The sequence below is a fragment of the Myodes glareolus genome, chromosome 5, assembly GCF_982192425.1.
Source record: "Myodes glareolus chromosome 5, mMyoGla1.1, whole genome shotgun sequence".
Taxonomy (NCBI): Eukaryota; Metazoa; Chordata; class Mammalia; order Rodentia; family Cricetidae; genus Myodes; species Myodes glareolus.
Window position 1 is genome coordinate 26,827,849 of NC_142030.1, and position 27,919 is coordinate 26,855,767.

Below are 27,919 nucleotides of genomic sequence, written 5' to 3' on the forward strand. Positions count from 1 at the left end.
GCCTGCGGTGCTGGGTTTGATCACCTGTAGCACACAGTCTGGGTGTGGTGGTCCACCCCTGTGATCTCAGCATCTGGGAGATGGGGCAGAAGGACCAGAAGTTGAAAGCAAGCTCACACACAGCAAGGTCAAGGTCAGCCAGGTTACAGGAGATGCTGTCTCGGAAACCAGAAAGGGTCTGGGCTGGGGAGACGGCTCAGTAGATAAAGTGTTTCTTTGCAAGAGTGAGATCCACAGCACTTACATAAAAAGCTGGGCAAGGTGACAGTCTCTTGTAGCCCCAGTGCTGAGGGGCCTGTTCAGTTGTCTGGTTAGCCAGTCTAGTTGAAACAGTGAACTCAAGGTTCTTCGAGAGATTCTATATCAGAAAATAAAATGGAGAAGTAGTTGAAAAGGACACCTTCACGCAGTGGTACAGATGACTGCAATCTGTGCAACACACACACACACACACACACACCCCTGCACACGTGCACGCGTGCACACACACACACACCTAAAAAGTATCCCCAAATCATTTCTGAGCTGCCTCTCCATGTGAAGATAAAATGAGTTTCAGGATCTGCAAAGGCCCGTGTCCCTATCAGTTATCACTGTCATCGCTCCAGCAGACTTCTCTGGGAGTTTATCATCAATGTTATCAGCGATGGGGCTTTGAGCCCAGCTGGAACACAAAGAGCATCATGTGCTTGCATTTAGAGGTGTGACCCCCTGGAAAAGGAGTTAAGCTATCCAAGGCTTCATAGACACAGAACCTGGACATTACATCCTATCTCCGCTTCCCCTAGGAGTCTCTGTCCTCACAGCATTTTCTCTAGAAGCTCATCTTTCGAGATTACAGCCCCTGCCTCATGCCTGGAGCACCCGGTCTCCGCGTGCCTTACCTGACCAACCAGAGAAGTCTGTCCCATGTAACTCCTGCATAGATCCTTCCTCCTTCAACAAATAGCTCATGTTTTGAGGTGTGGGGCCGTGTGTACGAATGCCTCTCATCACACACTGATGGCGTGTGACCGTGATTCATGGAGGGTGGCCCTAGACATGGGTGATGTTCATGGGAAGCTCAGCTAAGGCTTTTTCTCTTTGTTGAAAATTGGGGAAAGAAAAGAGTATCCCATGTTCTGCTATTAATTTTTGAAAAATTTTTGTTTTAAATAGAATCATAAATGAACATATATTAAAAAGTTAAAGAGAGAGCAAAGGTTTATGGAATGGTTGTTGTCAAGCACACACTGTAGTTCACTCAGAAGTAAACCACAGGTTTTGAACTTTTAACTGCCCCAGCCACCTACCCTTTGACATTGGTGAGTGTGTGTGTGTGTGTGTGTGTGTGTGTGTGTGTGTATTAACAGTCATAAGTCTACACAAACTACTGTTTATTTGACATATGGGGTTGAAATATTAAACTCTCTATAGAGTTTTTGAATATTGTATCTATCTGATACAGTATCTTAAGCCCAAGACTGTAGACAAAGCTCGCTTGTTGTTCACATGCTCCTTAGACACATGACCTAAGGGATGTTTGCACGATATTTTAATTCACTACTCTTCTGACTATGACTCATCATGTGGAAGCTTCCACAGGTGGAACCAGATCGACTTGCAAGACATTCCCACCTTGAAACACTCCATGCATACGGATACACATAGACACACATATAGATATTTATTTAGTTTTTTTTTTCTTTTGAGACAGAGTTTCTCTGTAGCTTTGGAGCCTTTCCTGGAACTAGCTTTTGTAGACCAGGCTGACCTCGAACTCACAGAGACCCTCCTGCCTCTGCCTCCCAAGTGCTGGGATTAAAGGTGTGTGCCACCACTGCCTGGCTTATAGACTTATATATATTAACACACACACACACACACACACACACACACACACACGGTGCTGGGAATTGAACTCAAGGCATTGTCAACGTTAAATGTCCTACCACTGAGATCCCTAGTCCCACACTTCACATTTGGTATTTTGGACTACAGATGTTGCACTGTCTTTTCTGGCACACCAGTTTTACATATTGTTTACTAACTTGACATTGGTAGGTGAGGTTTTAGCTCCCTTTCATTTCTCTTTCCTCTTCCCACAGTACCGATGGAGTCCTAATTTCATTACTTTGTCAATAGTTCATTTACCTTTTGATACTTAGCAAGTCATTGCATTCTTAGTACCAGAAAACAGCTATAATCTCAGTTCTTTCTCCCGGTCCCTGTGGGTCAGAATTGGGAAGGTTGACCAGATGACCCTGGGCATTTGGTGTGACTGTAGTAGACAGTAGATAATACGGAACAGAAGGAGCTGGCCAGTTCCTTCCTTACAGATAACCCTGGGCTTTTCCTGTTGTCTCTTCCCATGGGATAGCCTGGGGCTCCTCCTAGTGAAAGCTGTCTAATGACTTTGAAAGTTGGCAAATCCCTCGGCACATAACACCTCAGAAGTCACTATACAATTAGTTTGTCATAGACATGCCCAGAAACAAGGGGGTGGAACAAAGTTACTTTTACATGGGAGGGTTAACAAATAACCGGGGATTATACATACATGCACACATATTTTATATACATGTATTTGAGGAAGTGTCTCTCAGTGTAGCTTAGACTGACCCTGAGCTCAACATGTCACCCAGGCTAGCTTTGAACTCTTCGTGCTCTGGTCTCAGCTTCTCGAGTTGGCCGGATTACAGGCCTGCATCGTCTCTCCCAGTTTGGGACTATTTTTAAGCTGCCAGAATCAATGTTTTCATTGTGACCAAAGAAATACAGTTGACTCCTGAGGTGACTGGGGCGCTAGGAAAAGTCTCACGGTCGTGGCAAAGCTTTTTGGATGTTCATCCTTTGTTGTGTTAGAACCTCTAGCAGTGTCTTTCTGTCTTCCTCCAGCTCCTGAGCTTTCCACACGGTCAGGCACGTTAAGTAATGTCAGTAACATTTCTTCCCCTGTCCTTGCTCTTCCTGAGCAGTTAGTTCCTCTGCTAGCTCCATCACACAGCACACAGCTGCTGCCTTTTTTTCTTCTGTCATGAGTGTGAGAACTTCCTTTATCTCTCTTTGGGTTAAATTCGTTGACTCCTGGCTCATATGCCTTCTGTTTTTGTCCATTAGTAACGTATTTCTTGAGAAAGGCTGCCTGGTTGTAAGATTTTTAAAAGACCGGAATCTAAGGATTCCATGCCCCCTCCAAGCATCTCCCTGTGGGCAGAATTTTGAAGGCATGATTTCTTTCTGTCTGTTTACCACCGTACTCATGGGGAGTAAGATGCTGGTTGACGCTGGAACCTCTGTTCATTGCCCTTTTCTGTTTGGAACTTTCAGGCTTTTCTCTTCACTCCTGGCATTTGTGCTGTAGATTTAGATCTTCGTTCATTTTTCTGGTTAGTAGTTGTTCACAGAAAGTGTCTTTATGTAGACTAACAAAAGTGAAAGTGCACTTTCTTGACTTGAGAGTAGACTGATCAGGGAAGGATGCTCTGCGACATCTCCTTAGAGAAATTCCCCTTCTGGGGGTTGGTGCACCAGCGCACAGGGTGAGCAGAGCCTGGGTGCTGGACCATTGCTTTTTTCCTGACTAGGCATGGAGTGTGCTACTCCTACGATACACACCAACTCCACATGAGGCCCTCTGTGCACACTGACTGTGTGCTAGTAGACTGGTGCACACTGGCTGCACAATCTGTGACCACAGCACACACTGACCACACAACACATGACTCCTGTAATCAGGGATACATGCTATGTGCTGGTGGGGCATTCCGACTTAACACTAAAAGACTGACGTTCATGCTGATTACATGGTACATGATCGGTTCAGACTGGCACACACCAATGGTGGTACATCCCGATTGCAAACTACAAGACCATGGTGCACACTAGTTGTGGTGTTAAGCATTTGGCAAGTGGGCCTTGCCAATATGGAGGCTTGTCACATTCCATATGTGGAGATTTCTATGAGTTTTTGATAACTCCCTTCTCATAGCCTCTTCTATCTGGAGGCTGTTTTTTAGACGTTAGACTTGCTTATAGACTCACCAACTTCCTTGTCCTGTTATTATTTATCTCTTGATTCTTCTGTTCTTACACTCGGTTCTTAGACTCAAAAAATTCATGTAAAAATTTTACTTACATATCTTGTTGCTATTTATTTATTCATTAGACCGAATCTATTCTGTAGCCCAAGCTGGCCTTGAACTTATGGTTCTCTTGTCTCAGCCACTTGGATGCTGAGATTACATGTGTGAGCCATCCCACCTTGATTCTTCTTTTTTTAAAAGGCAAAACATTATGCTAAATGTCTAAATATAAAATGTGAAATTCATGATATTTTGGTCTACTGTTTGTGTGGTTTGAACATGGGTGTGCTCAAGAGTAGGATGTTGGATGTCCTCCTCCAATGCTGTCTGACTCACTGCCCTGAGACAGGGTATCTTAGTGACCTGAAAACTCACTGTTCCAGCTATGTTGGCTGGCAGGCTAGCTCTTGGACTTACCTGCCTTTGTTAGGAGATTTTCAGAGCTTCAATCTTGATGCTTCTGATAGTTCTAAGACATTCATATCCTCTTCACTTAATTTGGGTAGGTAATGTGTGTCTAGGAATTTATTCTAAAATTTCTTGTAGATTTTCCAATTTTGAGAGATGAGATACATATTTTCAAATATTTCCTAATTATTCTCTGAATTTTATTGGTCTGTTTTTAATATTTCCTATTTAATCTGTAAATTTACCAATATATGTTTCCTCTCCCTTTCTTTTGCTTGGTCTGGCTGTGAGTTTGCCACTTTTATGTTTCCCAGAACTCTTTGTTTCATCACTTCTTCATATTGTTTATTTCCTCTCTAGTTTATTACTATCTGGATTGTATTAGTTCTCTATCTACTGCTTTTGCGTTTGGTTGGCTTTGCTTTTGTAAGACCATGGGCTGCATTATTTACTGGAAACCCCTGTATGTTATGATAAGCACTCAGCGCTGTAAACGATCCTCTTTGGACTGTCTTAGCCGTCTCACAGCGTTTCTGGGAAGGTGTGCTTTTGTTTTCATATTTGCATAGTTTCTGTAGCTTTTCTTGCTATCGATTTCTAATTTTATTGTACTGTAACTTGATAAGATATAGAGAATTATTTGATTCTTTTGTATTTCAAAAGAGGCGATTTGTAGATTAAAATTTGGTCTTTCTTAGAGAAAGTTCCATGGGATGCACATTTTGTGTTTCTTAGATGGAATATTCCACAGGTATCTGTTAAGTCTGATCTATGGTATAATTTAACTCTAAAGTTTCTTTTCTGATTTTTAGCTTGGGTGGCATGTTAGCAAGAGTGGGCTGTTGACATCCCCCAATTCTCTTTATATCATGATCTATATGTCCTCCCATGTTTAGTAGTTTCTGTTTTATAAAATTGGAAATTCTAATAATTGGTAAACGACAAATTTATAACTATTTTATCTTTTTGATGAATCTTACTTTATTAATATTTAGTGGCTTTCTTTATTTCTTTGGAGTAATTTTGGTTCAATGTTTCTTTGCCAGATATCATGATAGCTGTGCTGACTTAGTTTCTGATGTCTAATTATTGGTACATTGACTTCCATTATTTTACTTTTAGTCTATTGAGTGTCTTTGTCAGGGAGTCATGCATGTTTCTCAGAGACAACTAATAGATCTTGCTTTTAATACATTCAGCTACGATGTATCTATCCATTGTGGAATTAAGATCATCGTTTATATTTGGAGTTATTATTGAGAGATATTTACTATTTTCTGTGGTTTTGTTAGTTATTTTCAGGTTGGTTAAGCTATTATTTGTTCTTTTTTTCTCTCCCCTCTCTAATTAAGGTTTTGATGATGGATTCTTGCTAGTTCCTTCTGTTCACGTGTTCTTCTAATGAAATTTCATCTTTACCATACCATCACAGTTGGGACTGTCTTTGTCCCATTCCACCCATGGCTTGGTGGTCAGGAGTTGCTTTAGCTTGCCTTTGTTTGGGAATGTTATTTTCCCATCATTTTTAAAGGATGTTTTTTACTAACTGTAGCAATTTGGGTTGGCATTTGTTTGCTTTTAGGATTTAAAATTAGTCACTCCATGGTTTCCTGGTATGGGGGTTCTGTTGAAAGATTTGCTGTATTCTGTCTCTGCCTCCTGAGCACTGGGATTAAAGGTGAGGACTACCACACCCTGATTTATTTAGTTTTTATGCTTATGTCTGAGTATACTATGTCCTTAGCCATGTTCTACATCCCCACGCTATTTATTCCACTTAGTCTGGTCTATTGGTGATAGTATTTATTATTATTATTATTATTATTATTGAATTTTGATAGTTTTTATTTGATTTATTGAGTTTAATTTTCAACATTTATATTTAGTTTTGTTTGTCTTTTTAGACAGGGTGTCATGGAGTCTAGGATGGTCTTGAACTTGCTAGTCAGATGTGGATGACATTGAACTTCTGATCCTTCTAACCTCCTGAGTGCTTGGATTACAGGAGTCTCCACACGTCCTACCTGAGTGCTAGTGACGGGAGTCTCCACATCTCATTTATGCCGTGTTAAGGACCGAACAGGGCTGTGGCTACCCAACACAACCACTCTGCTAACTTAGCTACATCCCCCACACTTACTTTTTCTGAAGTGCAAGTTTCTTTGTTCAGTTTCTGGTCCATATTGTTATCCCACATATGTTTCTGACTTTCTTCTCCAGTCTTGGGTTTCCTTACTTCATTCGTCTGTTTCTTTTCTATTTTTTTATGTCACTAATGATTTATGCAGAAAAGCTTTCGAGTTTTTCACCTGGCATTTTATCCATTTTTGTATCTTTAAATGTTGCAGCTGAGGAGGTGTCATCTCTAGCTGGAGTCATGCTACCTGGCTTTCCATGTCCTTTGTGATCTGTGTGGCTGTTTGAGCATCTTTGGCTTAGTCTCCTTCTGTTGTTTGGGGAAGTTAGCAGGAAGCCTGCTCTCGAGGGCTCAGTCTCTAGTGGCACTCAGAGAGGAGAGAACAAGCTGCGGTGACTGTGAGCAGAGCAAACTGTCCAAGCTGTAGAAATACAGTGAGAAGGAATGAAAGCCCACGAACACACACCAACACAGTAGCATAGAAACGACAGAACATACTGCAGCCTACTGCAAGGTCTTTAACTGCTTTAGGGTAAATGTAGAAACAGTAAGTCTATGGGGCAGAAGAGAGTGGTAGGGAAAGAAGAAAATGAGAGCAGAAGCACGGGCAAATTAAAGAAGAAGCAAAAAGGAACGATAAATTTCACAAAGTGGGAAAGGAGGAACTGGCTCAGCAGTTAAGAGCACTCGGTACTTTGGAAGAAGACCTACACACAGTACCTGGCACCCACATGGTCCTCACAGTTGCCTTCAGTTCCAGTTCCTGGGGATTTAGTGTCCTCTTCTGGTCTCCATTGGCAATGGCTCATACATAGAACACATATGGATATGCAGACAAAATACTCATAAACATAAAATAAAAAATCTCTCTTAAATAAGTTTTAAAAATGAACCAGAAGAAGAAGAAAAGTGCAAAAGATTAATGTAAGAAAAACTCAGATGATTGCCCAATAATGAAAAAAAATACACAAATGAATTATATAATGGAAGAAAGGGAGTAAAAACTTTAAAAAAAAGTTTTTCTCACAGCCAATATATATGAAGCCAGGCATCATGGTGCATGCCTTTAATTCCAGTACTCAGGAGGCAGAGGCAGGCAATTTCTGTGGGGTTGTGGCCAGCCTGGTCTACATAGCAAGTTCTAGGACTGCCACAGTATAGTGAGTGATAATCTTGTTTGTACTCTAACAAATAAAGCTTGCTTGAAGATCAGAGGGCAGAGCTAGCCACTAGTTAACCATAGAGGTCAGGAAGTGACTCTATGGTTATGACTGGGTGGAGAGAGGAATATAAGGCGGAGGAGACAGGAGCTCAGCCCCTTTTTCTGCTGAGGCATACACAAGGCAAAAGTTGGCTGTGGCTTGCTCCTTTGTCTCTCTGATCTTTCAGCATTTCCCAATATCTGTATCTGGGTTTTTTTTATTATTATTTATTAAGACCAATTAGAACTCATGCAACAATTGTTATTTTATTGTGCAACATACAGCTTTCATAGTGAGACCCTGACTCAAAACAAACAAAAAACCCAAAATATATATGATAAAATTATACACTAATAAAAGTATAATAAAAGAGCGATCATGAGGCAGAGGAGGGAGAGGGTTTGCGTTCCCCCTCAACTGGGTCCTGTATACTTGGAGTCTGCTGGGTGGGTGTCTGATGGAGCGGGCCAGTTGAATCCTCTTGCTTTTCTTGTGACTTTACAGGGTGCTGTCCTGGACAGGATAAGTGGTAGATGTCTACAGAGCGGTGTTTACTTTGGTGGCCTCTCTTTGTGTGTGTGTGTGCCTTTACCTATTGAAGCTTTGCTTTCTGAGGACTGGTCAGGGTCCCTCACCTTCCAAGAGGCCCCAGGGTGAGACTCATGTTTGGGCCAGGAAGTTTTCTCCCAATGGGATATTCTGGGAAGCAAGTACAGCACTGTGGTCTGTATAGACTGGCCTGTCTCTGGAATTCTAAGACCCGCTTGGCATTTATTTATCAGTTACTGAGAGACAAGGCTATGACGACCGGCTAGGTCAGCGGAGCTTCAGTTTCCCGACAAATTTGGGATTGAAACGTGTGGATTTTGCCCTGTAGGTTGTTCCCCCTGATCTCAGGTTACAGAATGGTGAGGTGAGTGTCCAGCCAGCCACTTCAGGCTACCTCACCCTGTGCAATGAGCTGCTAGAGGAAGGCCCCTGTGCCTGAGCTTTTGAGCTTGTTAACCTCTGGTTCTTCCACTATCCATGACTGCCTCCACCAAGGGCTCTTCATCTGGGCTCTGTGACGGGCTATCTTGGTGCCCTGTGACTTGTAAAGGCCCTGCAGGTAGTTCACCTTGAAATAATCGGTTTCTTCTCAGATGGTAGCCAACCACAGCTCTCTGACACATGGGAAGGGCCTACCCTCCACTGCCGACTTATTCCTTGGAAGGAGTCGTCGTCTTGCCAAAGCTCAGGATTTGAGGCATTGGAGAATTGGAGGCTTGTCCTGTGCTAGGACTGTCACTGTCTTCACCAGCCTGTGCTGCCCCCACTTACCTGTAGGTCAAGGAGGCTTCTACTTCCTCTGCCCCACTATGGGGCCATGTGGCTGAGCTCTGTGTCCCCCTGGCCACACCCCTCCCCTGCTGCGCAGCTCTTTGCTCTGTTCAGTTGTCCCTTTGTGAACTTCGGATGTCTGCCGTCTCTTTCAGTCTTTAAAAGTGCCTATTATTTTAACTCTTTGTATTTGCTGCACCATGTGAAGGCAGCTTCTGATCTACTACCTCACCTCCAAGTGCCCCGTTGATCTATTTTCATGTCCTTATCTCCAAGTGCCCCGTTGATCTGTTTCTATGTGCATAAGCACATTGTGTGGGTCATCTCAGCTCCACGCTAGGTCTTAATGTTGCTAGGCAAGGTAGGTGCTAGAAATTTGTGTTTTTCTGAAATGGCATATATCTACCTATTTATTATATACGTATTCATCTACTGTGCTTATATGCAAGTGCACGCACACAAGAGTGAGCATATAGAAGTCGGAGCACAATTTGCCGGAGTCCATTCTCTCATGGGGTTCAACCCTTCCACCACCTGGGTTCCAGGATCGAATTCGGGTTGTCAGGTCTGGTGGCAAATGCTTTTACCTGTTGAGCCGTCTTGCCAGCCTCTAAATTTGTGTTCTCACAACTACAGACATACCTCAGCTTATATGGTTTCAAATCCTGATAGACAGAAGCACGGGCCGAAGCTATCCTAAGCAAACAGAGCATGTGCTGCAACTACCCTGCCGACCATGGCAGCCGAGACACAGCAGCTGTGCAGTTCTCTTGTCTGATGCTTTACTCTTTTTGCTTTTTGGGGGGCTCACCACCCAGCTCCAGATAAATCACACATGGAGTCTTATTCGTTCCTATAATCACCTGCCTTAGCTTGGCTTGTTTCTTACCAGCTTTCCGTAACCTAAATGATCCCAGCTACCTTTTGCCTCTGGGCTTCTTCCCTTTCTTCTGTGTATCTTACTTTCACTCTTACTGCATGACTGGCTGGGTGACTGAATAACTCCCCACGTTCTCCTCCTGTCATTCGCTCGTTCCTCCTCTTTTTCCTTGTTTCTCCTTCTACTTATCCTCTCTGCCTGCCAGCCCCACCTGTCCTTGCTCCTGCCTTGCTATTGGCCATTCAGCTCTTTATTAGACCATCAGGTGTATCAGACAGGCAAAGAATCACAGCTTCACAGAGTTAAACAAACGCAGCATAAACAAAAATCACACACCTTAAAATAACATTCCCCAACAGAGTATCACTGTTTAGTCTTGGGAGCATGTGGTTGACCAACAGCCATACTTGCTGCCTCTGCCCAGTATCTTGGGAGCGTGTTTCCTCCCTTAGGAAAAGGTCTAAATTCAAAATTTGAAGCACAGCCTGTATTGAAGTTGTGTTGTTTTCAGAGCACTGTAAAATCCAGAAACTCACAAATCAACTGCTGTTTCTCTTTGCTCCATTGACTGAGAGAACAAAGACCGTTCTCAGCATCTGTCCACAGTCCAGAAAATGTTGGCATTGCTCTGGAGGGTGTAGGAAATTCAGTCACACCATTGTAGAGCTGAGTCTCCTTGCAAGAAAAATAGGCACCGAATTGACAAATGGTACAAATGGTGGGGTACCAGAAATGAACTGGCCACTGTCTGAACCATCTGCAGTCACGGTCAGAATGCCATCAAGGGTGTTGTGCTGAGCTCCCATTACAAGACGAGGTCTGTGTATGCTCACTTCCTCATCAAGGTTCGCATTCAGGAGCATGGGCCTTTGGTTGAAATCTTAAATTTGGGTGTTGAAAAAATACATCCATGGGGTTTGGGTGAGGACAGGTGTTGCTTGTTCTGTCTCTCAAGCCCAGAAGGATGAATTAATCCTTGAAGGAAATGATACTGAATTTGCTTCAAATTCAGCGGCTCTGATTCAGCAACAGTTAGAAACAAGGGTACCAGAAAGTTTTGGGATGGCATCTGTGTGTCTGAAAAGGGAATGGTGCGGCAGGCTGATGAGTAAGACCTCAGTTACCCAGCTCCGGAAACAAGATCCTGAATTAAAAGACTTGTATTGAAAAAAAAAGCCAACTGTTGTCCGTCAGGCGGCAGGCATTTGCGGCGCTGAGTCCTTCAGTCGGAAGTTCAAGTTTCCCCTCAGCCGTGCTTTGTGGTTGTCTGTGTGTAGGTCTCACACATGTCTTTGAGAAATTATCACTGCATATTTCATGAATTTTAATGTGACTGTTAAGGGAAATTATTTTAAGAACTTTTTGTAGTTGTTACTTTCTAGGGCTATAATTAACTTTTCAGCGTCAACTGTATACCGCTAACCTGATAGACTCACTAATTAGTTCTAGCAATAGTTTGTAGATTCTTTTGGGAGTTCCACATGTATATGAGCAGAACGTTTTCATTTCTTTTCAACTTCTATTACTTTAATTGATTTTTCTTGTCTAATTCTGCTGGCTAGTCCCTCTAATAAAGTGAGGAATAAAAACAAGGAAGGCATCCCCTTCTTTATATCTATGTGTTTTTTTTTTGAAGATTCTACTTATCAACTCAGAGATTTCCCTTTCTTTATTAAAAATTATTTATTTATGAGGCTGTCTGTGATATGTCTTATGCCTGGGTATGTGTGCATATATTCATATGTGTGAATGTGGGCACATGTGTGCCATGTGTATGTATGGGGGTCAGAGGTGAGCCTTGGCTGTCGTTTGTCACCTTCTACCTTTGCTGTTGAGCCTGGCAGGCTAGCTGACTGGCCTGAGAACTTTCAAGGGTGTTCCAGGCCCGTCGTTCATCTTACGATGGTGCTGTCATGGAAGGGTCCCCTTTCTGTCTTCCTGGTCTTTTACATAGAGTCTGAGGACTTGAACTTTGAGCAAATGCTTTCATTCTGAGCTATCTCCTCTCCCCCGCCCCAACTTTGGAAATTTCATTTTTAAAAGAAAATTTAAGTTTTATTTATTATGATTATTTTGTGTCTACATGAGCGAGTGTGTGTGTGTGTGTGTGTGTGTGTGTGTGTGTGTGTGTGTGCACATGTACCACAACATGTATGGAATCAGAGGATGACTTTCTGGAATCGGGTCTTCCTTCCACTGTAGGTCTTCCTTCCACTTCCAGGGATTGAACTCATATCATCAGGGTCTCCTGCAAGCACTTTTGCCTGCTGAGCCATCTTGATAGCCCAGGAATTTCCTTTCTGCTGCTAGATTCATGAGTTTTAATTTTGAATGCATGCTGAATTTTTGTCAAATACCTTTCAACCTCATATTATATTTTCCTTGTTTAGTCTGCCGATACAGTGAATTACATTCTTTGATTTTTTTTTATTCTTAAATGTCTGTTGAATTCAGGGTTTGCCTATCCTTTTCTATATTGCTAAATTTGATTTTCTAATACTGTTCATGAGGCGTGATGATATATAATTTTATCTCCCATAGTGTTGCTGTCAGTCTCTAGCAGCAGTGTTAGCTGACTGTATAATTAGCCAGGAAGTTCTGAAAAGCTTTGTAGAAAAGCAACAGTCATTTTCCTTAAACAGCCGATAGAATTTACCAGGGAAACAATATGGATGTGATGATTTCTTTGTATATAGGCTTTTGATACATTTAATTTTAAACATCTGCAATATTGAAGATTTCTACTTGTTTTTTTTTGTTAATTTCAGAAAGTCTTAGTTTTTGTGAAAAGTTATTTCATTTAACTTGTTTTGTTAAAGCACACACATTTTCTACTACTTATTTTCTTCTTTATTAAGCTGCCTATGTTTCCTGATACTAATTTTCTTCATCATACTTTTGCTCTTCAGTATACTTGGGGAATTGGTTTTAGGCTCCCCACTGATAGCAAAATCTATGGATGCTCATGCTAAGGACAACATCATAGCTATTTGCACAGAAGCCACACATATCCTCCTATGTATTTTAGATGGGCTCCAGGTTACTTGTCATGGTGAACACAAGGGAACTTCTATGTCAATAGTTATTGTCCTGTATGACTTAGGGAAAACACCAAGCAAAAGTTATATATGTTCATTACAGGCACACATTTCCCCAAATACTTTTGATCCCTAGTCGGTTGACTCTGCTGAGTCAGAAACCGTAGACAGGAAGAACTGTAGAGTAGACCCTTTTTCTACAATATTGACAGTTAATGTTTTCTGTCTTATTCATCCAAACTAGGGGTTTATCAGCATTTTTCTCACTAAAAAAAAATAGTTCTTTAAGTGGTATAATTCTATTTCTCTTAGACTGTTCTCCCTTTCCTCCCCACCCAACTATGTGTCTGTCCTTTTGAAAAATCATCTAGTGCAGCTTATGATGCCCATATATTCTTGGATGTGGGACCATTTTCTGGAACACAGTTGACCTAGCCATGGGTTCTTGGCCCCTTAAAGAAAGCAAACATTTCCTCTCCCAGCAGCTACCAATTGCCAATAACTGCTCAGCTAGGGGTGACTCTTTGTGCCCACCTTCGCTGTAGGAGGACACTAGTATATTCCTGGTTGCCCTAACTCTTGAAATAACCACACAGAAACTGTATTAATTAAATCACCACTTGACCAATTACTTAAGCATATTGCTAACTAGCTCTTACATCTAGAATTAACCCATCTCCATTATGGGTGCCAATTTGTAGTAGGAGGCCACTTGTTCATTTCCTGGCCACCCAGATTCCTGAAATAATCACATGGAAGCTAAATTAATTAAATCACTGCTTGGTCCATTAGCTCTAGCTTCTTATTGGCTAACTCTTACATCTTAATTTAACCCATTTCTACTCATCTATCACCACAAGACAGAGGCTTACCAGCAAAGTTTTAGCATGTCTGTCTTTGGTGGCAGCTCCCTGGCTTCTCTCTGACTCTGCCTCCTTTCTTCCAGCATTCAGTTTAGTTTTCCCCACCTACCTCTGTTATACCCTGTTCTGCTATAGACTCAAAGCAGTTTTATTATTCATTAACCAATAAAAGCAACACATAGACAGAAGGACCTCTCACACCACACCTTCCCTCTCCATGCTGGTATTAGCTCTGACTTGAGTTTGCGTTGGCCCTATGCACATTATCACAACCTCTGTAAGTCTGTATGTACAATTGCTCTGTCATGTCCAGAAGACACCATTTCCTTGAAGTTATTTACTACCTCTGGCTCTTAGAATCTTTTTGTCCCCTCTTTCACAATGATCCCAAAGCTTTGGGAGGGGGTGTTGTAACTATCTATGCCTCATTAAGGCTAACCATTCTGTAGTGTCTAAATCTGTGTGCTCTGATCGTTGGGTCTCTGTGTTCATTGCTATCTATAGCCAAAAGGAATGACTCTGTTGAGGATTGAGAGGCGCACTCACCTGTGACTAGAGCAGTAAGTCTTCAGGAGTTGGTTTAAAACCGTGTCTGTCTAGCAGCATAAGGGTAGTGTGTACTCCTCTAGGGCTCATGACATGTCTAGCGTGGGTTCCTGACCCCCAATAACAGTGACAGGTGTGGATTTCATCTTGTGCAGTAGGCCTTAAAGCCAATTAGGAACTGGTTGGTTTTTCCCATGACACTCATGCCGCTATTGTACCCATGGGCGTATCTTTCCAGGCTGGTCATTACTGTAACTCTCAGAGCTCACAGCTGTCTGAGATTGATGACCGCTTTTCCCCTTTGGCGCTGTGCACATCAGCATACTGAAAGTTAGTCAGCAGCGATGAGACTTCTAGTCAGCACCAACTTGATTCGTCCATGTTCTGTGACTCATGGATGTAGCACCTTCAGCAGCATCAACTTTGTTTTTGAAACATTTACTGGGATTACAGGCATGTGCTACCACACTTGGCTTTATGTGACTCTGGGTATCAAACCAGTATTTCAAGCAAGCTAGGTAAGTACTCAATAATTGAACTATATTCCCAGCCTACAAAGCAGCTTTGCATTTGTAATTTTTCTATACTGTCTGTTTTCTTTGTTATTGTTTTTTCTATGTTTATTGTTTCCTTCCTCATACATACATTTAGTTTTAATTAGTTTCTTAAGGTGGACACTAAGGCCACTGATTTTTAATTTTTTCTTTGCTTTAATATAAGCAACAGACACTAAAAATTCCCCCTCCAGACTTTGCTACATCCTATACAATTCAATTCAGGTGAAAATATTCTCTAGTCTTCCCGTGACTTTTGTTTCTCTGAAGGATTATACTCAATTTTAAAATATTTGAGGGTTCCCATTTTTTATTGATTTAAAATTTAACTATATTATGGTATGCATGTGCCATATGCTTGGCCTGTAGTATGGTAATTTTAAAAGTTGATAAACCTTTCAGACATAGGGCCTAGTGCAATGGGATTAGATCATTTGGGAAATGTTTCTTTCAGGAGGGGTTCATGGGGTTCTTGCAAGATCCTGGGGGTTAGTCCTGACAAGAGCAAGCTATTTCAAACTGAGGACACTCCACTTGCTTGGCTTTTCGGCAAACAGCTGCACCCCTTTCTGCATCTCTGCTGTGATCTCACGCAGCCATCATCAGAGGCTAAACAGTTGGACCATCTATCTTGACCTTCCAGATTCAACTGCAAAGCTAAATAAACCTAGTTTCTTCATTTAGGCATTTTATTAAAGTAGGAGAAAAGAGATAGATAGGAGTGGGAAACTCACTTTAAAAATAAGATTTTACGTGCCACAAGGACATGTGCTCAACTACATTCGTAGCAGCATTGTTTGTCATAGCCAGAATCTGGAAACAACCTAAATGCCCCTCTACCGAAGAATGGATAAGAAAAATGTGGTACATTTACACAATGGAGTACTACACAGCAGAAAAAATAACAACAGCTTGAATTTGGCAGGAAAATGGATGGAGCTAGAAAACATCATTTTGAGTGAGGTAACCCAGACACAGAAAGACAATTATTACATGTACTCACTCATAGGTGGTTTTTTAAACATAAAGCAAAGAAAGCCAGCCTACAAACCACAATCCCAGAGAACTTAGACAACAATGCGGACACTAAGAGAGACTTACATAGATCTAATCTACATGGGAAGTAGAAAAAAACAAGATCTCCTGAGTAAATTGGGAGCATGGGGACCTTGGAAGAGGATTGAAGGGGAGGGGAGAGGCAGGGAGGGGAGGAGAGAAAAATGTAGAGCTCAATAAATATCAACACAATAATAAAAAATAAAAATAAGATTTTAAGTTTTAAAAATTTTTCTTGTGACTCATTTTATGGAGTCATTTATATTTCATCTTAGTGAACATTCAACATGCATTTGGAAATCATATTTTCTTCATTTGCTATTTAGTCATTCATAAAGATTAACTAGGTTGAAGTGGTTAATGGTGATTTTAACTATTCCACCTTGTTTCTGATCTCTCTCTCTGTCTCTCTCTCATCTATCTATCATCTATTTATCATCTATCTGTCTGTCTATCATCTATCTATCTATCTATCTATCTATCTATCTATCTATCATCTATTTCTCTATCATCTGTCATCTATCAATCACCTATTTATCTATCTATCATCTATCTATTTATCATCTCTCTATCATCTATCTATCAATCATCTATCATCTATCTATCTATCTATCCATCTATCTATCTATCATCTATCTATCAATCATCTCTATTTATCTATCCATCTATCATCTATTTATCATTTATCTATCTATCTATCTATCATTTATCTATCTATGTATTTATCTATCTATCATCTATTTATCCACCTATCTATCCATCTTTCTTTCTATTTATCTGAGATAGGGTTTCATTGTGTAGCCCGGACTAACCTGAACTCTCTATGGAGACAAGGCTGGTCTTGAACTCACAGAGATCTGCCTCCTTGTGCCTCTTGACTGGGATGAGGATGTGCATCATCAGGCTGAGAATCATTTCTGATGTTTTAATAGTGCATCTTTTTGTCAGTGTCTGAGAAAGAGGAATCAAAATCTCTAGTTATGATTTTGGATTTTTTCTGCCATTAGTTCCATTTTTACTGCTTCTGTTTTAGAGCTTGGCTGTTTGGTACTTTCACATTTGTAGTTGCTATACCTCTTGGGGAAATGACTATTTTATCATTAAGAAATATTATTTCTGTTTGTGGTAATACAGGACTCTGTGACTACTCAATCACAGGGAGTCTAGGTTCAGTTACTTTTATTCAAGAAGAATAATTTCTTATTCCTTGAATTAGAAATGTCTAGCTTGACTCTGACTCTACACACTCTTGCCCCATCTAAGCAGCAGTGAAGAAGTCCCAGGATGTTCTTCCAGCTCCTAGCTGTTGTTTTTGTTGACTATTCTGGAATTTTCTTCTTGAAGTCATGCTATGTTGTCAAGTAGAAATTTGGGTTCAGCTTATATTCAGATTATTTTTAGGGTAACACCTTTAGTGGGATCTTTTTTTTAGTACCTTCCTTGTAATTCTAGGTTTTCCACTAGCCTACACTGTGCTTGGGCTTTTAAAAACACATTTTTATTTTATGCGTGTGAATGTTTTGCTTGCATGTGTGTTTGTCTAGCATGTCTGTGTGCTGTGTGCACACCTGGTGTCCACAGAGGTCAGAAGAGGGTGTCAGATCCCCTGGAACTGGAGCTACAGAGGGTTGTGAGTCACAATGTGGATGCTGGAGTTGAGCCACAGTCCCTCAGAAGAGCAAACATTTCCCTAAACCACTGAGCCATTTCTCCAGCCCCAGGCCCCAATTTTTAAAAGCTCATGTCTCTCCATGTTATGTCTGGTTTTGATCATTTTCTAGTTATTTTATACAGTTTAGATACTTTGTTATGATTTTGTAGTTTTTCTCTGGAAGAGAAATACATTTTTCAACTTACTTTTAACTTTCCAGTTTTATGAGCTTGGAGCCTCAACAATAGATTTCCCAGGACCAAGCACCTCCAACTCCTATCACTGTGGTTTTCCATTGAGCAGCAGATTGGGTTGACTGACTTCCTGCAAGAACTCTCGAAGGTTCTAAATTTTTACCTTCCTCTGTTGCCATTTACTTCTCTCCTTCTTTCAGTTAAAGATTTCTATCACTCCTCTCCTCCTCTCCCCCAAGTTGTCCCATATCCTTCTCCTCACTCCCTCTCAAATTGAAAGCCTCTTTTTAAAAATTATCATTGCTACATGCAGACACACACAGACACAGAGACACACACAAATATACCCACTGAGTCTGTTTAATTTGGCTTGTGTATATTTGATTTCAGGCTGATCATTTTGTTTTGGCTCACCGGTGAGGGGACTTTCCTCATCCCTAGGAGAAGCTAATTCATCTACTTCAGCAGTTATTAGTTCCTTGTCTAGGGTGGAGACCTTAGATCTCCTTCTGTGTTAACATATGTGTTCCTGTTTTGCTGTTCAGATCTTGTTTAGGTAGCCATATTGTATCATGGGCGTAGCTTCCCTATCGTTTCTAGGAGACACAATCCCAGAGCATGCTCCCTGTTTCACTAGTTCTTACAATCTTCTTGTTCCCTCTTCTGAGATGTTCCTGTAGCTCTAGGTGCAGGTGTTGGATTGTAGATGTAACCACTGGGGTTGTCTCTTTCCATTCAAGACTGGTTTTGTGCTTACATTATTGTCACTTATTTTTAGAATAACTTTTAGGAAGAGAATTATCCTCTTAAAACATGAAGTCTCCCAGAAATACCACTTTTGTGTATATATCCAAAGGATGCTCAATCACACCACAAGGACATGTGCTCAATTATGTCCATAAAAGCATTATTTGTCATAGCCAGAACCTGGAAACAACCTACATGACCCTCGACTGAAGAATGGATAAGGAAAATGTTGTACATTTACACAATGGAATACTGCATAGTAGAAAAAAATGATGACATCTTGAAATTTGTGGGTAAATGGATGGATCTAAAAAACTTCATATCAAGTGAGGTAACCCAGACCCAGAAAGACAAATTTTGACTTTTATAGTGCCCCATGTTCTCAGTAACCCTTGTTCCCCTCTTATGGTCTGCTATTTAGTTTCATAGTTTATACCTAGTCTCATATGTGTGTGTGTGTGTACATACACATACATACATATACTATATATGTATATGATATGTATATATGCATATATACATATACACATAAACATTAAAAGTTAAGATACATAAATTAGGGAGAATATGTGATTTTTTTGTCTTTCTGAAACAGAATCACTCTGTTTAATACTTTTCAGATCTATCCATTTCTGATGAATTTCATTATTTCATTTTTTATTTACAGCTGAGTAAAATTCCACTGTATATAAATGCCGCATTATCATTATCCATTCATCTGTTTATGAACACCTAGGATGGTTCCCTGACCCAATATTGTGAACCATACTAAACACACCTCACGAGTCGCTCCCTGTCTTGGCTAGGGTTTCTATTGCTGTGAAGAGACACCATGATCATGGCAACTCTTTCAAGAAAAACATTTAATTGAAGTGGCTCACTTACAGTTTCAGAGGTTCTGTCCATTATCATCATGGTGGGGAGCATGGCGGCATGCAGGCAGATGTGGTGCCGGAGAAGCTGAGAGTCCTACCTCTTGTAGGCAACAGGAAGTTGACTGAGACACTGGGCAGTATCCTGAGCATAGGCAACCTCAAAACCCACACACACATTCCCTCCAACAAGGCCACATCCACTCCAACAAAGCCAAACCTCCTGAAAGTGCCACTTCCTATGAGATTATGGGAGCCAATTACATTCAAACTCCCATATTTCCCGTCCGTGCAGAAACACGGCTTGGCCGGCTTGACCATGTGCAGGCCCTGTGCAAGCATAACCACAGCTGTTGTGAGTGCCCCACTGCAATGGTCATGTCATGTTTGCAGACAGTAGTTCATAGCACGCTTCCCCATCTTCTGGATCCTTCTTTTGTGATGGTCCCTGAGCCTCAGTTGTGCTTGATACAAATGTCTCATTTAAGCGCTTGTAAGATGCCTCAGCGGATAAAGGTACTTCCTGCCAAGTCTGAAGACCCTAGTTTGATCTCTGGGACCCGAATGGTGGAAGGAGAGAATCAGACCGTTCAAGTCGTCCTCTGACCTCCACACCTATGCTGTGGCATGTATCTGTGCTCACATACACACAAATAAGTGTATAAAAAAATAAAAATCCCATTTAGAGCTGAGCACACCACAATTGTTTCTTCTCAGCACTTTGATGAGTTTGGCATCTTGCTCTGACTCTGGGGCCTTCAGTTTACATCAGTCCTTAGAACAGAACCTCCTCTCCAAGCCCTGTCACTACCAAGGGACGAAGAGGTCAGAACTGGAATTGTCCACTTGTCAAATGGTCTTCCTGCTCAAAGTGTTACAGCCACCGCCACATTTGTCTGATTTCTTCACCCACCGCTGTCCTACCAGTGCCAATGAGCTCTGCTTCTGCCTTCACAATTCCCTAGCTGTATGGTCTTGGTCAACCCATGCCCTGGGATTACAAATCCAGTATGCTTCTTTATAAATCAGAGGTCATGATGTCTCAGTCTACCTCAGAGGCTTACAGAACAGCATAGAAATGAAGAAGCATTGTGAAAATAAATTATTGGTGTTGGGGCTCAGAGAAATTTGCTTCTGAGGGAAGTGGGCTAAAAAGAGAGTTTTGGTTGTTTCATGATAGAGCATGTAATTCTTAACAATCCCAGAGTCTACACCAAGGTGGCAGTGACTCTGTTGGAAGTGTCACTCCTACTGCCACGTTCCCCTAATGGCTTCAACCTGGCTGTCCCTTGCAGGTGGAGATAACAGTCTGCATGGCAGTACTCCCCCACCGGCCACCACAGTGGCCAAAGGCTGTGAGCACAGTGCTTGTTGACAAAATCAGCTCCCTGCTGCGTTCTCATGGCTCAGAATTCAATTAAACATCCCTGGCCGCAGCACGACAATCATCCGGACTCCACACTGTAGATCTTTACCTGCAGAGGCCCTAGGAAGCCAGAGAGAGAAGTAAGCTCCTTTATCCTAGGAGGGTTAAGCCTGCAGTTCCCTAAGGGCTGAGGCATGGGGAGGTCTAGACCCACATTCACTGGGACAATTGCTACATCCCCGACTTCAAGATGTCAAAGGGGCTGTGTTCAGAAGCAGTCTGCTGCCTTGTGGGTCACTAATCATCTCGAGAAACTTACTCTGAATGGAATGGTTCAGCAGGGAGGGATGCTGGGAAGTTAGATGGGGGCTTTGTGCTGGGCTTTGTTTCAAAAGGACACTTAGAAACCTGGCGCTGGACTGGGGGCCTCACCTCTAGGTAGAAGGCAAGAGGATTCTACTTGTCCTCTGTCCGGCCTTGCACTTTGCTATTGTTCAGCATTTCCCAGTTTAATTTCTGACACAGAGCAAGGTCGCCATTTCGGGGGAGGCTGGGGATGTGGAGTCATCCAAAATTCAGAAAGCTACGTTCTGGTCCCGCGTCTGCTGCTAAGAGAGTGACTTATGGGGCTTCAGTCTGCTGATCAGCACAGCGAGTGTGAAGGGGACAGCTGGGTGGGATGAGGCCTGTGTTATGGTTCCTCTTGAAAGTTCACAGCAGCTGCTTCAGCTCCTGCCTCTATGTATCTTACTCCTCAGCGCGTCACATGCCCATAGGCCCGCGCGCTGCGGCTTCTGAAGATGTTATGAAGATAAAACAAACGCCTTGAAAAAAAAAATCCCAAGATCACTGATCTAATTTAGCCATTACCAGGTAGGCTTTTATCATTTGTGGCAGAATTTAGAAAGGAAAATGACGTGCCAGCGTGGGGCCCAGTTTCTAGATTTTCTTCTGTCTCATTTCCTTTCCATCAGCAGCTGGAGAGCTTCTTGTCTGGGGAGAGAATCACCGACTCTTCCAGTGTGAGAGAGCAGAGGGAGAGAGGGCTGGCAATCTTGAGGAGGCAGACAGAGGCAGAGCCCGAGCTGGGCCCTGGCATTTGGGTGAGATTTAATTAGACGGAGATAAAAGAGTCAGGCATTCCAGGTGAAACCAGATGGTGTGGTCAGTCTACGGGGCAAGTGAGCTGAGCTGACCTCCCGGGAGCAGTGGGAGATGAAGCATGGGCCTCATACAGCCAGGCCGACGAGACGCTGTCACACTGGGTCTCTAGGCTGGTGCTACTCAGAGTGTGCCTGGAAATGAGGGACATCTAGATAACCTCACAGAATGTTCCTGGGAGCACTTGGGAGGCTGAGGCAGGAGCACTACTACCAGGTTAAGCTACCTTGTGATACACTGAGTTGTATCACTGGGTGAGCCTGGGCTACAGAGTGAGACTCTGTCTCAAAACAAAACAAAACACAAAATAAACACAGAATATGCCCACTTCAGGCATCCTGAACCTAAATGTAACTTTTAACAAGGTCACAAAGTGTATGTAGTATGTACTTTCTATGTACTGTAAGTCTGAAGGGCCGGGACAATGAGTCTCCGTGATACTGATCAACCCCCATATCAGACCCCATTAGGGATGAGCTCAGACACTTTGAGGAGCTCTAAGCTGTAGCAAGGGTCGAGGAACTATGGCTTCAGAACTGTAAAGCAAAAATGAAAATATTAGTTGGCAGAATGGAAGACCAAGAAGTCATTAAAGCACGTAGCAGAATGCTGAGTGTGTTCGTGAGACAAAAGAGAATGTCGAGCCAAATGCTCGGGAGGCGCACCACCATAGTCTGCTCTCGATGGCTGAGAAACGGCTGACTTTGAGTTGATGCTGGGAGCCGGTTTGTAGAGGACACTGAGAAGTTCACTTAGTATCAGACAATTCCACTTAGATTTGATGATGAGCAATGCCTGGCAGGGATTAAGTGGTGTCACCCTGGAGGACAGGTCCTGAAGAATGAATTTGTAACTTATTACAGAGCAGAGAGCTGGAGGCTTTGAGATGTGACAAGGTTAGTTCAGGGAACAAAGGGCTTTGTAGTGCGTAGGGAAGAATTGGAAGGTGCTTTAGAACAGCTTCAGCCTGACTTCTGTGCCTGAAGCCGCCAGGCTGACCTCAGTGACAGAGCAAACATTGTCTTTTCTTCCTGGCCTCAACAATCCTCGGCCTAGAGTCAGGGAAGGACATGCCTGGGCCACCTTCAAGAGAGCCCTGTCGAGTTCACTTCCAGAAGGGCTGCTGGCCTATGAGAAGTTCCCTGCTAGCTCTGTGACTCATCCACACCCTTCCCCAGTGGTATTTTCAGAGTACAATTATGGGTAGCAGACTCTCTTTCCATGGCTGACAATGTTGCCCATCTGTGAAGTCATTAAGCTCCTGTGCTCTGAAAGCATGGAGGAGGTAAACAGTGGGAGGAAACCGGGAACTTATGGAATGGTGGGAGCCTGGGATTCACGCGCTGCCCCAGGGCGCTGAAGCCCTGAGACCCTTCTTTGAGTGAGCATGGGAATGTCATCTCTGCTGCAGGGCACAACCAAATTGGAAAATGCACACCGAGGTGATGAAGTAGGCTTAGAGATGGGAAACGCAGATTCATATACAAGCTCTGCCATATATTAGCAATAGCCATGACCAAGTCTCTTCCTTGGCGATTGAGACCTTTTTTCTTTCTCATAGGCTGTAGTAAGCAAGTCTGGGTGAGCATACTCTCTAAATCAAATAGCAAAGTATAAATACTTCTTTGTTCTTTTGGTTTTCCCAGACAGTGTTTCTCTGTGTAGCCTTGGTCATTCTGGAACTCACTCTGTAGACCAGGCTGGCCTCCAACTCAGAGATCGACCTGCCTCTGCCTCCAGTACTGAGGTTAAAGGCATGCCTCACCAGTGCCTGGCTAAAATATTTTATAAAAGGGTCACCAGAATGCCCAAGGTAAAGAAGCAGGGGACTAGGCCTCTGCGGTGGAAGGCCCATTCCTTGATGGTTATGTGGTGCTGTTTCTGTCTTTCACAGGACACAGGTGAATGCAAATCTACACATTTGCCCCTTTCTCCTGGGGTCTATTTATTACCCTTCTCAGCCTGATATCCCAGCGCCAATCTCTAAAGGTTTTATGCATCTATGATTACATATCTGTGGGCATACTCTGCCTTTGGGGAAATGTTAAGGAAGCAAACAAAAGTTGTCTACAGTGACTCTGGATATTCACTTTGGGGTATTCTTCCCAAAGGAGGGCTGCAGGCATTCTGTTTCTGGAGAACATAGGGTCAATACCCTTTTTCTTCCATTTCTCTTACCTGGGAAGTATAGAGCTTTTTGTTCCCAGGGTCACTGGTGTTTCTGGGAGCAGAATAAATGTAGCTGAAAGAAGCCATTGTGATGGGATTCCCGGCAACATGGCCAGGTAGACGCACACAGAATTCATCTCTGGTATAGTTGAAGCCATAAAGCGGCTTCCACTTAATTTTGGGCTTCTTTGTTCAGACTGTCCCCAGCCCTCAGAGATGTCAGCAATTGTATGATACACAGCGTAGGCATTATGGGAGCCTGTGAACTGGCTCTGGTGGCCTTATTTTGAAAGGTGGTTTAAATTGAAGAACAAACAGAGGATAAACTGTCATGTTGGATACATGATAGTATCATTGCAACATGGAGACACCAACATTCCTTCTGCTGGCTCAGTCTCTCCAGAACCATAGAGAAAGGCTTGTAAAATACAGTCTTCAAAGCAGAACGTCTCAGCCAGTCATGTGGAGCATGCTGGCATGCAGACTGTGGTGTTCCACCTCTAAAACTTCCCACCCCGGAGGTCTGTGGCCGGTTGGATAATTTGCATCTAAGTTCTCAGATGCTGCTGTTGCTAAGGCATCAGGAATTACACTTTGAAAACCATGGGTCTTGTGTTTTATGACATATAAAATGCTTTTCTCATCCGGTCCCCCTATGCCATCATACACCTGTGACCTTATGTGGCGGGCGTTTGTGCATGAAGAAACCTTCTAGGAAGACCGGCTGCTAAAACTCACAGCAGTGAGGAATAAAGCTGAACTTTTGAACCTCTCACTCATACTGTTCTCCGTAGTTGAGCCGTTGCAGAGTTCTAGAATGTCAACCAATGTGGCCCCAAAGCGACCCTTGACCTTCTGATTCTGAACCTTCCGTGCATCAGGCTGCAGTGAGTGACAGCAGCTGAAGCATTTTGAAGATCTATGAAGAGTATTTGAGAAGGAAGGAAAGGGGCTGAAAGAAGTTCCCAAGAAAGCTCTGTGGGTGACAAAGGAACTAAGTGAGGCAGGAGCCAGGAATCGAAGCCAAGGAGAGCCTGCTGCAAAGGAGGGGAGTGGGGGCAAACTGTGAACCCCATCAGCCCTTCGCCTTGCTCAGGCTTTATACTCATGGGATGGAATGGGCACTCTGACTTTAGCTACTTAGTTACCATAGTAATCCTCAAAGTCTGTCCAGCCTGCTTGTGCACCCTCTGGCCCACGCTGGCATTCTTAGCTGTTTGCTGTGAAGGTTGCCCCAGCCTCGGGAAACCGTGGCACTTTTTCTATGATTCCCTTTCAGCTCCATGTGTTCCTTGTATTTATCAACACGGAACACTAACAAATATTTATCCAGTTTCATAGACGTGTTGACAATGAAGACTACCATGTGTGTCTCCCTGCCATGCTGCTTAATACTTGATTTTGCTTAATACTTGATTGACTGAGATGTCTTCAGTGTGCTATAAACACATATTAAAAATAGCAACCTGAAAAATGGATGGAACTGAACAGAAAGCTGTGCCTTTCTAGGTGTGACACAGTGCCTACCTGGCCATTAGAGCATGAAACAGACAATCTTTACTGAATTATCTAAATTTTTATAACAATTCTTCAAAATAAGTGGTTTTTTGGATCTTACAATGTGTTTTTTAAGCATATATAAAATTTTCTCAAGTATATTTTAGTAATGTAGGGAATACAAAATCTGGCTATTCTACCAAAATTTCAAACCCACCATCCAATTCCAATCTTAGCATCCATTTTTTCCACTCCAGTCATGAAGCTGAGAGAGGTCACTGCGTTTTCATTCACACACACACACACACACATACACACACACTGCAACATTGGTTGAGTATTCTCCACTTTGAAAGGAATTAAAAGAATTTGGAATACTTTTATGCTTCTTTCTTATTTACCCTGGAACCTTCCCCTTACATATGTTTATTTGTGTGTATGTGTGTGCATGCATGTGTGCATGTGGGGGGAGGTCAGGGGACAACTTGGAGCAATTATCTCTGTCCTCTACCCTGTGCATTTTGGAGACTATGTTCAAGGTGTCATTGTTGCTGGCAACTCATTGACCTGCTGAGCCATCTCATCTACCAGACGACACCTCAGAGACACCATCATCAACTTCTTTTGAGACAGGGTTTTTTTCTTGGCTTGGGACTCCTCAATAGACGAGGCTGGCTGGCCTCAGGGATCTGTCTTCCTGCCTCCTCCCTGCTGAGACTGCAAACTTGTGCCACCCTGCCCAGCTTTTAGTACATGGGATCTGAGAGTCAAACTCAGGGCCTTATGCTTGTAAGGAAAAAGCTTTACCAACTAAGCCATCCCCCAGTCTCCACGTTATAGAATTTCTGTGAATATATATTACCCCTTGAGGGGGGTTTGTTCCTTTCCCTCCACTTTAGATTGTACGTGGTAGGCAAGCAATTTGCCATTGAGTTACAGTCCCCAGCTTATTAAATTTCCAAGGATGGCCTCGAACTCATGATCCATCAGTCTCAGATTCCCGAGCAGCCAGGATTACTGGTGTGTATCACACGCTGGCTTGTGCTACTGCTCACTTCAAAGGGTTTTGTTTGTAAGAAGAGCTATGAAGGAAATGAAAACTTTTTGAGATGGGACCTTGTGCTGTCAGATGGGCCTTAAACATGTAAGCCTCTGCCACAGCCTCTGGAGTGGCTGGGATTAAGGGCATGTGCTACTGTGTCCAGCTGTGGGGTCTTCACAGCCCAGCAATTTCTTCTGTAATGCCTCTTTTCAAATATTTTAATTTAAAATAAAAAAAGCTTATGCCAGAATCAAAGATTTATGATTCAACTTCTTTAAAGTGAAATAGTGAGAAAGCCAGGCCTACATATACAGCAAGACTGGCTCTGAGAGACACTGGTAACATTTAAACTCCGGTTTTATGGTGTGAATTAAATATTTAAACAACTGCTCGGAAGCAGCAAAAAGGAAACTCTAACATTTGAACTATAAAATTTCTGACGTGTGCTTACTTGCTGGACACCTCTAACAACTTCCTGTCCTTGGAAGCTCACTGGAGTAGTTGACTGGATGCAGGTTGGTGGGACTTTCCCTTCGCAGTGTGTCCTGGTCCCAGCCTTGTTTCTAGTAGCTGGCTGTGCTGTTAACCCGGAGGTGGCTGTGCTTCAGCGGGGTTGATGGCCAGCTCGGTTCATATGTGGCATCTGCTGCCGGGCTGCACAATGTAGGGGGCCAGCAATTACCTTTCCATCATCTCTGGCCTGCTACCTGCTTTAGAGTTAGCAACATTGACTGTTGTGCCGGGTATTAAAACAGAAGAAAATACAAAGACTATTAAAAGCGCATTGTGTTCCTCTGGTTTTGGACTATACTGAAGGCTAGAATGCTGTTAAAGGGAGACCTGTTACAGCATAGTGGATCATATCTTAATTGGGGAGTGGTGTTCAAGAGCAGGGGAGAAAGATGAGATATGTGTGTCAGAAGCTGCGCATCTTTTGCAATTAATCAGTACAATTATTTGTAACATGAGGCCCGGCTTGTTGGGGTATCTGTTCCCGCCCAGTACCCCACAACCAGCAAGTCCCAGAGAAAATCAATCACACAGAGATCTCTATAAGTTATAAAGCTGATTGGCCCATTAGGTTAGGCTACTGGTGTGAGAGAATTATCTGTATTCTGTCAATCATGTATTTTAATAAAATGCTGATTGGCC

The 27,919-nt window shown here is 42.7% G+C and overlaps 1 pseudogene; it reads left to right on the plus strand.

Annotated features, from left to right (window-relative positions):
- The first annotated feature begins 8,716 nt into the window (after positions 1 to 8,716).
- On the plus strand, positions 8,717 to 11,123 carry LOC146894858 (large ribosomal subunit protein uL6 pseudogene; annotated as a pseudogene).
- Positions 11,124 to 27,919: the final 16,796 nt, after the last annotated feature.